This window comes from Coenobita brevimanus, chromosome 9, assembly GCF_032717465.1.
Source record: "Coenobita brevimanus isolate Jiangsu-jjx chromosome 9, ASM3271746v2, whole genome shotgun sequence".
In the NCBI taxonomy this organism is placed as follows: Eukaryota; Metazoa; Arthropoda; class Malacostraca; order Decapoda; family Coenobitidae; genus Coenobita; species Coenobita brevimanus.
In genome coordinates this window covers 5989944-6002720 of record NC_136962.1, presented here as the reverse complement: position 1 = coordinate 6002720, position 12777 = coordinate 5989944, and positions in this window count along the sequence as shown.

The window sequence follows — 12777 nt, the reverse complement described above, 5'->3', positions numbered from 1 at the left end:
GAAGATTTACCAATGTCAGGGACGTTTTAAGGCCGTATGCACTGGGTATTGGAGCATATTCTGAGTTAAAAATAAAATATAAATAAAAAAAAGATATTAAGCTTTCGTCACACGTGATGTAGGCTGGGAACAACATAAAGGGATGGAGGATGAGGTGGAGGGATGGAGATGACAGGTATATGAGGAAGTAGGGAGTGAGTTGGAGGAAGGGCAGTCAAATGGTGGGTGGCAGAGGCGTTTTGTCTACGGCCAACCTTTGCGGGATTAGGGCGTCGGGCTATTGATAGACAGATAGATAGATAGAGGTGTTGCTCATGTGGGGTTAGGTAAGCCCTTTGACCTCCCATGTCCACGCCAATGGCCCATAAGTACATAAAGGAAATGACTCATATTTGTTATTTACACTAAGGTATTACTTTCAGATGGAGAAATTCTTTGATGAAAGTTATACTGGACGTCGTTGCTGTTATCTTGGTCACAGTAAGAAGTTTTATAGTAGCGGCGCACGACTCTGAGGTTGTTATTATCGTGCCCTGGCAACCTACCATTCAAAAGTGTGTCTGATTTCGTGTATAATATGAGACGCATGTGATTCGTGTATAATATGTTCGTGTATAATAATATTCGTGTATAATATATTCGTGCATAATAATATGATTCGTGTATATATACGAAATTGGACGCACTTTTGAATGGTAGGTTGCCAGGGTACGATAATGACAACCTCAGAGTCGTGCGCCGCGACTATAGACACTGTGATGATGTAATTTTTGTGCGAAAAGACTGAGACGCTCCAAGTAAACATCGCCCCCCCCCCCAGCACTATCAATGGATGGGCCTGTACCCCCCCCCCCGGCCCCCTGGTTCCTACGCCACTGGGCAGATTAGATGGAGTAGGGTGAGGTAGCCAGACAAGGTAGGTTGAATAAGGTAGGGCAGTGTAGGGTAGATATGGGTAGGGTATAGCCAGACAAGGTAGGTTGGGTAGGGCAGTGTAGGGTAGATTAGGGTAGAGTAGGACAGTGTAGGGTGGATTAGGGTAGAGTAGGACAGTGTAGGGTAGATTAGGGTAGAGTAGGACAGTGTAGGGTAGATTAGGGTAGGGTATGGCCAGACAAGGCAGGTTGAATTTGGTAAGGCAGTGTAGGGTAGATATGGGTAGGGTATAGCCAGACAAGGTAGGTTGGGTAAGGTAGGGGAGGGGAGGGGAGTCAGAAAAGGTAGGTTAGTTTGTGTATGGTAGTTTAAGGCATGTTTGGGTAGGATAGAGGGAAGGATAGATTATTTTTCGAACTAAAGGGGTTAGAGGTAAATTCCACTGAGCCCTTCAATAAGACAAGGCTACCCACAGCTGAATAAAATCGTCTGAAGGTAACAAAAATAAAATATAAACCGTCTACATGATATCAAAACTTCAAAACCACTGGCCACCTCCGGGACTCGATCTGTGGCATCTAGAACAGCGTACTCCATCTGCTGACGTCATTTTTTTACTCCTACTCTGTGCTAGGCTTCAGACAATTTCCTGCAGCTTAAGAAAACCCTCTCAGGATGAAGAGTCAGGCACATTAACCACATCAGACCGACGGGACAGGTGCTACGAGCCTAATTAATCTTGCTACCACACCTGTATTTTCGCCTCATAAAGTCTGTCCTCACTTTACCGTTTTCTTTTGTTTAATTCTCGCAATGAAGTTGATATCACTGACTAAAAAGCTTCCTGGCATGAGATTAATATTTTTATGTTTTGATACTGTACGAGAGAGAGAGAGAGAGAGAGAGAGAGAGAGAGAGAGAGAGAGAGAGAGAGAGAGAGGAGGAAGGGGGAGAAATAAGACTGCACCAAATGAAGAGGTTGACGAAATAATGTGGTGTGTGTGTGTGTGTGTGTGTGTGTGTGTGTGTGTGTGTGTGTGTGTGTGAGAGAGAGAGAGAGAGAGAGAGAGAGAGAGAGAGAGAGAGAGAGAGAGAGAGAGAGAGAGAGAGTCATACTCATCATCACCATCATCATCATCATCATCATCTTATTATTATTATTATTATTATTATTATTATTATTATTATTATTATTACTGCCCTCTCTCCATCTTCACTGCTGAGATGTAACAATAGATTAACGTTGGAATATGATGCTAGTCACGAAGAAGTGCTCTGTAAGTGGAGCCGCAGCATTGTCTTATTCTGCCACTGAGCTACGTGAAATAAACTCTAATATGATGCTAGTCACGAAGAAGTGCTATGCCACACACAATCTCCGTGTCACCTTGTCCAGCATCTGTCTGTCCTCCCTCCAGTTCACACTCTCCTCATGCATATACCTCTCCAACATACCCCTCCATCTCTTCCTCGGTCTCCCTCTCCCTCTATCACGCTCCACTTCACACACAGACACTCTCCTAGTCAGTCTCTCACTCTCCATTAACTCCACGTTGCCAAATCATCTCAGGGTGCTTTTCCCAACACTATCAATCACATCCACATCAACGCCACAACGCTCCTCCACATCCTCATTTATCTGTCTGTCTCTCCATGTAACTCCACATCCACATCACCACCACAACGCTCCTCCACATCCTCATTTGTCTGTCTGTCTCTCTATGTAATTCCACATCCACATCAACACCACGACGCTCCTTTACTTCCTTATTTGTCTGTCTGTCTCTCCACGTAACTCCACATCCACATCAACACCACGACGCTCCTTTACTTCCTTATTTGTCTGTCTGTCTCTCCACGTAACTCCACATCCACATCATCACCACAGCATCCTTCACATCCTTATTTGTCTGTCTGTCTCTCCACGTAACTCTACATCCACACAGACACCGCAACACTCCTTTACTTCCTTATTTGTCTGTCTCTCCACGTAACTCCACATCCACATCAACGCCTCAAAGCTCCTTCACATCCTCATTTGTCTGTCTGTCTCTCCACGTAACGCTACATTCACAGACACCGCAATGCTCCTTTACTTCCTTATTTGTATGTCTCTCCACGTAACTCCACATCCACATCAACATCACAACTCTCCTTCACATCCTTATTTGTCTATCTGTCTGTTTCTCCATGTAACTCTACATCCACACAGACACCACAACGCTCCTTCACATCCTCATTTGTCTGTCTGTCTCTCAATGTAACTCCACATCCACATCAACACCACAACGCTCCTACTTCCTTATTTGTCTGTTTGTCTCTCCATTTAACTCTACAGACACCACAACGCTCCTTCACTTCCTTATTCGTGTGGCTGTCTCTCCACGTAACTCCACATCCACAACAACACCGCAACTCTCCTTTACTTCGTTATGTCTTTCTGTCTCTCCATGTAACTCCTCACATCCACATCTTCACCACAACGCTCCTTTACTTCCTTATTTGTCTGTCTGTCTCTCCACGTAACTCCACATCCACATCAACACCACAGCGTTCCTTTACTTCTCATTTGTCTGTCTGTCTCTCCACGTAGCTCCACATTCCTCTCAGATAACTTATTTCCACACCACTTTCACAATTATAAGGACGATTTGGTTCATCTCAAAGAACTAGTAATTATCAAAGAACTGATGAACAATATCCTCGCTTACCTTCCTTCATCTCGGCAAGATGGGGAAGCTGTTTAAACACCATCAACACAGAATATGCACACAGCTCGAGCGTCCTCCCCCTCTCACGGTTAGTGGGTGACTGACAGGATTCGAAGCTTCTATGGTTCACCGAGCTCTAGTTCGAGATGAAAGACTCGTTTTTATCCTGCTGATTAATATTTATCTTTAATATGATCCGTATCTATCTATCTATTTATCTATAGTCAGACGCCTTAATTCCGTAAGGGGTGTCCACAAACAACTCGCCTCCATGTCGCCCTGTCCCCCGCCATGTCGCAGGTATATGAGAGGGGGGTGTAAGTTGGGGGAACACCCCTAACTTACACCCCCCTCTCATATACCTCTCTACTTCATCCCTCCATCTCTCCTCCTCCATCTCACATACACTCCTAGTTAGTCTCATCCTCCATCCCTCCCACTTTTACCCCATCCCTCAAACTATACCTCCCTCCTCCATCCCTCCGTGTCTTCCTCGGTCTTCTCGCTCTCCTCCCCCTCCACCTCATTCACATACACTCTCCTAGTTAGTCTCTCACCCTTCATACTCCCAGCGCTAATTTAGTCGTCTGGGTTGATGATATTCACCTGAAATACAACATTTTTATTTATCTCTGCTGGTGTGCATCCCAACCCCGACCATGGTAGTGGTGCTGGTAGTAGTAGTAGTGGTGGTGGTGGTGGCAGTAGTAGTAGTAGTAGTAATAGTAGTGGTGAAGGTGGTAGAAGAAGCAGTAGCAGTAGTAGTAGTACTGGTAGTAGTAGTAGTAGTAGTGGTAGTAGTAGTAGTAGCAGTAGTAGTAGTAGTAGTAGTAGTAGTAGTAGCAGTAGTAGTAGTAGTAATGGTGGTGGTGGTGGGAGTAGCAGTAGTAGTGGAGGTGGTGGTAGTAGTAGTAGTAGTGGTGGTGGTGGTGGTGGTGGTGGCAGTAGTAATAGTAGTAGTAATAGTAGTGGTGAAGGTGGTAGAAGAAGCAGTAGCAGTAGTACTGGTAGTAGTAGTGGTAGTAGTAGTGGTAGTGGTGGTGGAGGTGGTAGTAGAAGCAGTAGTAGTAGTAGTAGTGGTGGAGGTGGTAGTAGAAACAGTAGCAGTAGTAGTAGTAGTAGTAGTAGTGGTAGTGGTGGTGGTGGTAGCAGTAGTAGTAGTAGTAGTAGTAGTGGTGGTGGTGGTGGCAGTAGTAGTAGTAGTAGTAGTAGTGGTTGTGGTGGTGGTGGTGGCAGTAGTAGTAGTACTACATAGTAGTAGTAGTAGTAGTGGTGGTGGTGGTGGTGGTGGTGGTGGTGGCAGTAGTAGTAGTACTACATAGTAGTAGTAGTAGTAGTAGTAGTGGTGGTGGTGGTGGTGGTGGGAGTAGTAAGCAATAGTAGTAGTTGTAGTAGTAGTAGTGGTGGTGGTAGTAGAAGCAGTAGCAGTAGTAGTAGTAGCAGTAGCAGTAGTAGTAGTAGCAGTAGTAGTGGTGGTGGTGGTTGTGGTGGTGGGAGTAGCAGTAGTAGTGGTGGTGGTGGTGGTAGTAGTAGTAGTAGTAGTATATGTAATACTAGTAGTAGTAGTAGTAGTAGTAATGGTGGTGGTGGTGGTGGTGGGAGTAGCAGTAGTAGTGGAGGTGGTGGTAGTAGTAGTAGTAGTAGTATATGTAATACTAGTAGTAGTAGTAGTATATGTAATACTAGTAGCAGTAGTAGTGGTGATGGTGGTGGTAATAATAGTAGTAGTAGTTGTAGTAGTAGTAATGGTGGTGGTGGTTGAGATGCTGGTAGTAGTAGCAGTAGCAGGGGTAGTGGCAGTAGTAGTACCGGTAGTAGTAGTAGTAGTAGTGGTAGTGGTGGTGATGGTGATAGAAGTAGCGGCAGCAGCAGCAGTAGTAGTAATAGTAGTAATGATAGTGGTAGTTGTAGTAGCAGTAGTTGTGGTGATGGTTGTGGTGCTAGTAGTAGTAGTAGCAGCAGTAGTAGTGGTGGTGGTTGTGGTAGTAGCAATAGTAGTAGTGGTGGACCTGGTGGTGGTATTGGTGGTGGTACTAGAAGCAGTAGTAGTGGTGGTGGTGGTGGTGGTAGTAGTAGTAGTAGCAGCAGCAGCAGCAATAGTAATAGCAGTAGTACAGTAGTAGTGGTGATGGTGGTGGGGTAGTAGTAGTGGTAGTAGTATAGTAATAGGGGTGGTGGTGGTAGGGCAGTTGTAGTAGTTGCAGTAGTATAGTAGTAGTGGTGGTGGTGGTGGTGGTAGTAGTAGTAGTAGTAGTAGTAGTAGTAGTAGTGGTGGTGGTGGTGGTGTGGTAGTAATAGTAGTGGTGGTCGTGGTGTGGTGGTGGTAGTAGTAGTGGTGGTGGTGTGGTAGTAATAGTAGTGGTGGTCGTGGTGTGGTGGTGGTAGTAGTAGTAGTAGTAGCAATAGTGGTGGTGTGCTAGTAGCAGTAGTAGTAGTTGTGGTGGAGGTGCAGCATTATTCTTTAGTTTTTTTGTATTGTAGTTGTAGTAGTAGTTTGTTGTAGTTGTAATAGTAGTAGTAGTTTCTTGTAGTTGTAATAGTAGTTTATTGTAGCTGTAACTAGTAGCTTTTGCTTTTGTAGTCATAGTAGCAGTAGTAGTAATAGGATATATCAGCCTGGTATCCAACCTGCTGTCTAACCTGTTGTCCAGCCTACTTGCCAGGTCAGTGTTTCTTGACCTATTCCAGCATCAGCAGCCCTTGTAGTGTGGTGTTAGTGCAGCACCATTACATCAGGTACTGGCACTACAGCATGTGGTACTGGCACTACAGCATGTGGTACTGGCACTACAGCATGTGGTACTGGCACTACAGCATGTGGTACTGGCACTACAGCATCTGGTACTGGCATTACAGCATCTGGTACTGGCATTACAGCATCTGGTACTGGCATTACAGCATCTGGTACTGGCAATACAGCTGCTTCACAACTACAAGGATAAAGTACTGTAAAGTAAAGGGAAGTACAGCTTGACCAATTTATTTTATACAATCTCCAAAAGTAAAACATCAAGGATGAAAAAAAAAAAAAAAAAAAAAAAAAAAAACAGCATTTTCCAGCAGCCCTTAACACTGCTTTCAGCGCCCCCTCGGGACGCCAGCACCACAGGTTAAAAACTGCTGCCCCAGATGACCCTGTTGGCAGCCAGTGTTGTGCCACCACCACCAGTCCAGCCAGGCCTCACCAACACCCTGGCAGGCAAATTTGACTGGCAGCTGCTTCAAGGCCTTGCTGATGGTGTCACTGTGGAAAGAGAAACGTAATATCAACAGCCAGCCTTCGTCAACTTGGGGGCTGGGTCTCTTCAGTGCTGGCCCTACATTTGGAGGACAGACAGTAGGAAATGAAGACGGAGGATGACAGCAGGAAACAGAGACTGAGGAAAACAGAAATAAAGATGGAGGATGACAGCAGGAAATGCAAACAGAGGAAAACAGAAATAAACAGAAGAAAGCAGCAGGAAATGCAGACAGAGGAAGACAATAGGAAATGCAGACAGGGGAAGAAAGTAGGAAATGCAGACAGGGGAAGAAAGTAGGAAATGCAGACAGGGGAAGAGTGTGGGAAATAAAGACAGCGAAAGACAGTAGGAAATACAGGTATACCCCAGTTTAATGATGCAACTGGTTAAGTAAGAACCCATTGTTAGGCGGGCTATCGTACATCGGAGTAGATTTAACATGTAAAGTAATGGGATGCGTTTCTGAGCCTTGAGTTTCCCCCCCAACCAAGTCCTAAACCCACCCAAATGAGTCCAAAAACAAGTTTAAAGCCAATCTAATGGCCTAACAGCTGTAAATGAAGCTAACCTAAGCCTAACACCTGTAAATAACTCACTAAAACCAACAAATAAAAGATGAAAATTGCCAAATATAAGTCTGGAAAAAATCAAACTTAGTAAACTGTACCCCAAAATGACAATGTTCACCCCACCTACGGCTAAAACACATTAATCCAAAAACAGTTTATAAATCAACCTAAACACCAAATTTTTGTCTAAAATATCATCAAAATTGGTAAAAAAATAATACCCATCGTTATACTTGGGACTGGCCATCGTTAGGCAGGGTATGTTGGTACAGTATATTTACCCCCATTGCTAAGCCGGGGTATGGCATCTAGGGGTATCGTATATCGAGGTATACCTGTACAGACAGTAGCAAATAAAGGGCACAGGGATGGCCATTTGTGGTAGAAGCTTGCAATAAGGTCCATGGGCTTTTTTCTATCTATCTATCAATCTATTCCCAGACGCCTTAATCACGTAAGGGGTGGCCACAATCAAATCACCTCAATGTCACCCTGTCCCCCACCATTTCACTGCCCTGCTCCTAGCTCACACCCTCCTCTCCATATACCTCTCCACTCCACCCCTCCATCTCATCCTTGGCCTCCCTCTCTCCCCCCCTCCACCTCACTCACATACATTCTCCTCGTCAGTCTCTCACTTTTTATTGTCCCAAATTGTTGTCCATACAGTCAGCTTCACTCCACCACCTGCTGGCTTTCTGTCTGTATTGGGCAACTATGTCTGCATGTATGTGTAGCCTCAGTGTCAGTGTAGAACATCCATGACAAGCCATCCATCCATCATCCAATCCTACGTTTCCCCATGAGGAGCGTAGGAGCCCGGGGCTAGGCAAGTTGGTCCTGACTTTTAAGATGACAGTGACCAACCTCACTCATCCCTGAGTGGCATTACGTGAGCAATAAACCCCAACCACCCCTTGGATATAAACCTGCATAGGCTCAATCCGATTGGAGCGCCTTAATTACCCACTAAACCACCAGGCGCCCAAATTTGGTTATATGGTTACCACCCAGCATAGTAAATGGTTTCTGGTGTATAGGATACCATTTGGCTTGTCACTCAGTGTAGAGTCACCCACAGGCAGAAGGAAAAGGAGAGGATGAAGGAAAGAAAGACAGAAGAGGAAGACACGAAAGAAGGATGGAGGAAAGGGCAGACACTCAATGTCACGAATCAATTCGCGACATTTCCTTTTTGTGAGAAGCCACGAACTATTAGTGGAAAACTCACTGTGTATCGCTCAGTTAACCGTTTCTCTCTCCATTTCGGGGTATACTTTTCAAATCATTCGTCACTTTCAAAAGTGACCGATTTAATGCACGTCACTAAGTGCGCTACTGAGCGATACAATTGTTTCCTTATCGTTCGCCTCTGCTTGCATAAACCGTTAGCCACGCCTTCTTCCGGTGGCTCGTGCTTCCTGCCCATACATTATTTGAATTCAGTCTTGTGTTTGCTGTGACGGAGAAAGGGTCTGTGCTCAGAAGTGGAGAGGTCAGCTAGCACCCCAAGCTCCATTAGTACAGTTAATCCCAGTACTCCCACCTTAGTGGTGATACATAGTATTCATCGACTGGTATTTCTTTTGTGTATTTTGTAGTTTTAAGAGCTTAGTTAAGGTGTTTTTCCCTAGGCGTAAGTATTTAGCTTTTGTGAGAGTGAGTGAGTGCGTCTCATTTAATTTGATTTGAAATGTAATGTTAAATTTATTTTTGTAATCAATAAATTTAACAGTTCTATTTCTTGAGCTTAATGTAGAGTAAAAATCTTGTTTCATTTCTCCATAATTAAGCTTATTTTCCATATAGCTCCTAGCTTGCATAAACGTTTGCTTTCATAACTGGTACTTAGACCAGTCTTGTTGTATTAACTTAAAATCCGTTGTGACAGGAGTTAATGCATCAGCAAGAACCTGATGTTATTATTATTAGTATTAGTTATTTATTGTCAGGGGTGATGTAACTTTCTCCAGAGGCTAACAGTACAGTAATTCAGCAATTGTGAGTAATTAATCTCCGCTGTGTACTGTTGAGAAAGTTCATAAATTCTCGTTCTCAGAGAATCGTGCTAAGCCAGCGTAAAGTAATCGTTGCTTGATGTAGCAAGACAACCATTGTCTCTGCTCTTCAATATTATTGAATATTATTATCAATTTAAATAATATTTAACCATTTATTTCAAAATTACCGTGATATTATAAAAACCCCGTGACAATTGGCGACCTCGCCAGGATATTAACTCCTAGCTCTAAAGCTATTCACGAGATAGTGCTCACTCATTCATATTTAGGTATTTATTATTAAAGTTTATAGGCACAAGTTTACTGGTGGTTACCGTTGATTTAGCAAGTGAATTTTTGCTTTATTAATCAATAGAGTACTTAACTCTAGTTTATTTTTGGTAACGCCAGACGATTTTATTCGTTCCTGGGAAGTCGCCGTACCCATTGTGTTTATTATTGAGTCTTCCCAGTCATTTACATTTTTTATTTATTCTTTGCCAGTTAACTGGATAAGACTGGTCACCACTAGCTTGTGTCTGTACTCTTTACTTGTGTTTATTAGTATTCGTCACTAAGCAGTCAGTACTCAATTTCGGTTTTGCTTAATAAATTAGCGCCATGGCTACTACTGTATTTTTACAGGAAGCCAAAGATATGGGTCTTTCGGACCCAACCGAAATTAAAGAGTATATACTCTCACGGCATAATCAGGAGCAGTAGCGCGAGAATGATGCCCGTGAAGAGCGTAAGATTCAGCGCGAATGCGAGCGAGAACAGCGCGAATACGAGCGAGAACAGCGTGAGGAACGTGAAAGAGAGCGTGCTTATGAACAAGAGCAGCGTGAGAAAGAGCGCGAATACGAGCGAGAACAGCGCGAACACGAGCAGAAACAACGCGAGCTCGAGTTAGAAAAAGAGCGACAACAGCGCGAATACGAGCGTGAACAACGCGAGCGAGAACGAGAGCACGAACGTGCCGAACGTGAGGCACGTGAAAAACACGAATATGAAATGATGAAGCTCAAGCGAGATTCCTTGGCTTCAGATACATCTGGTGCAGTTGGTCCAAGCTCCACGAGCGTTCTTCCTGCACATGTCCTGGCGACCCCACGCATCAAGCTTCCTTCATACAAGGAAAGCGAGCGAATCGAGCCGTACATAGCTCGTTTTGAGGACATGGCAGACATGTATCAACTGGATGAGGCAGCTAAGCGGCTTCAGTTTCTTAGCCTATTTGAGGGCCCTGCCCTCGATATTCTCCACAGAATTCGTGGAGACAATCTCACATATGAGATGATGAAAGCTGCACTCATTAAGGCGTATGGTCTCACAGTAGACGACGCCAAAGTTCAGTTCATGCGAGCTCGTCTCCAAGACAAGGAGACAGCTGTTCAGTTCCTTGATCGTCTCACAGCTTACTTAAATGAGTGGATGGAGAAAGATGAAACTCCTTCCACGCGTGAGGGGATAATTGACCTTAAGCTGCGTACACAGCTAGAGAGGTCGTGGCCTGCTGAGCTCATAGCACAGCTTAAGATCTGCCAGGTGAAAGATGCCAGCCAAATGGCAGAGAAGGCTGATGCATTCTTTACTGCATACGGGTATCAAGCTCGTAAGCAAAACACCTGGAGCAGAAAAGATACTGCCAAGTCTGGGAAGCCGTCTCAGACTGAATCCCAGCACCAAGGCCGTTCTCAGAGTAATGGGCAAGGTCCAAAACCGCAGTGGAAGGACCAGGGGCAAAATACACAGCAGCCTGCGTGGAAGCGGTACAACAAGCACCCCAACCAGCAGCAGTTTCTCAAGCAGCATCAGCAGCAATACAAGGACAAGCCACGTAACCCTCAGTCAGGTCAATTAGTGTATCGGAGGCAGGAGGCAAATGCAGCCTTCATTCCACAAGTACCCGGTGGCGCCATCTCTACCAGTACAGGTACTTCCCAACACTTCACAAGTCCCCCTCCGACCATGAACTCTCCTCAGACACCTAGTTCCCAGGGCGCCACGTTTGCTGCATCGGTTGTTCCGCAGTCTCATGAATGACTGGCTGCTACCTCCTCAGACCCTTCCACCAACAACACTGCCTTTCTTGTTCAGCCAGGGTCTGTAGGAGGTGTTTCTGTAAATGTCCTGAGGGACAATGGTTCCTCAGGCTGCTCTGTTAAGCAGAGTTTAGTTCGGCCTGATGAGTATACAGGTCGACAGATCCAAGTTAGACTTATTGATGGATCAGTGAGATTGTTCCCTGAGGCACGTATCCAGGTGGCGTCTCCATGTTTCACTGGCTTGACAGCTGCAGTTGTCATGCCAGAACCTTTATTTGACCTCATCTTAGGCAACATACCTGGCATCAAAAATAGTTGTGCCGTAGATGTTGCTACTCAGACTTCGGCTGCTGCGATAACACGAGCCATGGCCAAGGCTCCAAATCGCGTCACTCCGTTGACCGTCGCAATGCCGCAAGATCTGATTCGTAGTCAAGATGTTGTCCAAGAGCAACAGACTGACTCGACACTTGCCTCAGTGCGCAAGAAGCTGGAGGGTAAAGTGATCAAGTATTCACGGGGAGGACAAGCCAGGTTCCTTCGTAAGCGAGGACGGCTGTACCGTGAGTCACAGACACCCCAGGGTGAGGCTCGACTGCAGTTTGTCGTTCCTGCAAAGTATCGCCGAGCAGTGTTTGAATTAGGTCACTGTTCAGCGATGGGAGGTCATATGGGTCAAAAGAAGACCTCTGACCGCATCCATGCTGACTTTTTCTGGCCAGGAATGGGACGGGAAATAACGAGGCTCGTACGTTCTTGTGATGTGTGTCAGCGTACCACTGACCGGGGACGTGTCTGTCCTGCGCCATTGAAGCCAATGCCCATAATCTCTGAACCGTTCGAGAGAGTAGCAGTTGACATAGTTGGGCCAATCTCTCCTAGGGCTAGTGATGGATCAAAGTATATCCTCACTATAGTTGATTTCAGCACACGGTGGCCTGAAGCCGTGGCCCTTAAGAATATAGAGGCCGTCACTGTTGCTGAGGCATTAATTGAAGTGTTCTGTCGTGTAGGTATCCCTAAGGAGGTCTTGAGCGACCGGGGTTCGCAGTTCACTTCGGCAATGATGAACGAAACGTTCAGGTTGCTGTCCATCCGAGGCTTACGAACTACGCCGTATCATCCCATGTGTAACGGGTTGTGTGAAAGGTTCAATGGAACTCTAAAGAAGATGTTGAGGCGCATGACCGCCGAACAGCCAAAGGAATGGCCGCGGTTCATCGCTCCTCTTTTATTTGCTTATCGAGAAGCCCCACAGCATTCATTGAAATTCTCACCCTTTGAACTGGTGTATGGGAGGTCGGTCCGGGGCCCACTTCAAGTCCTTCGTG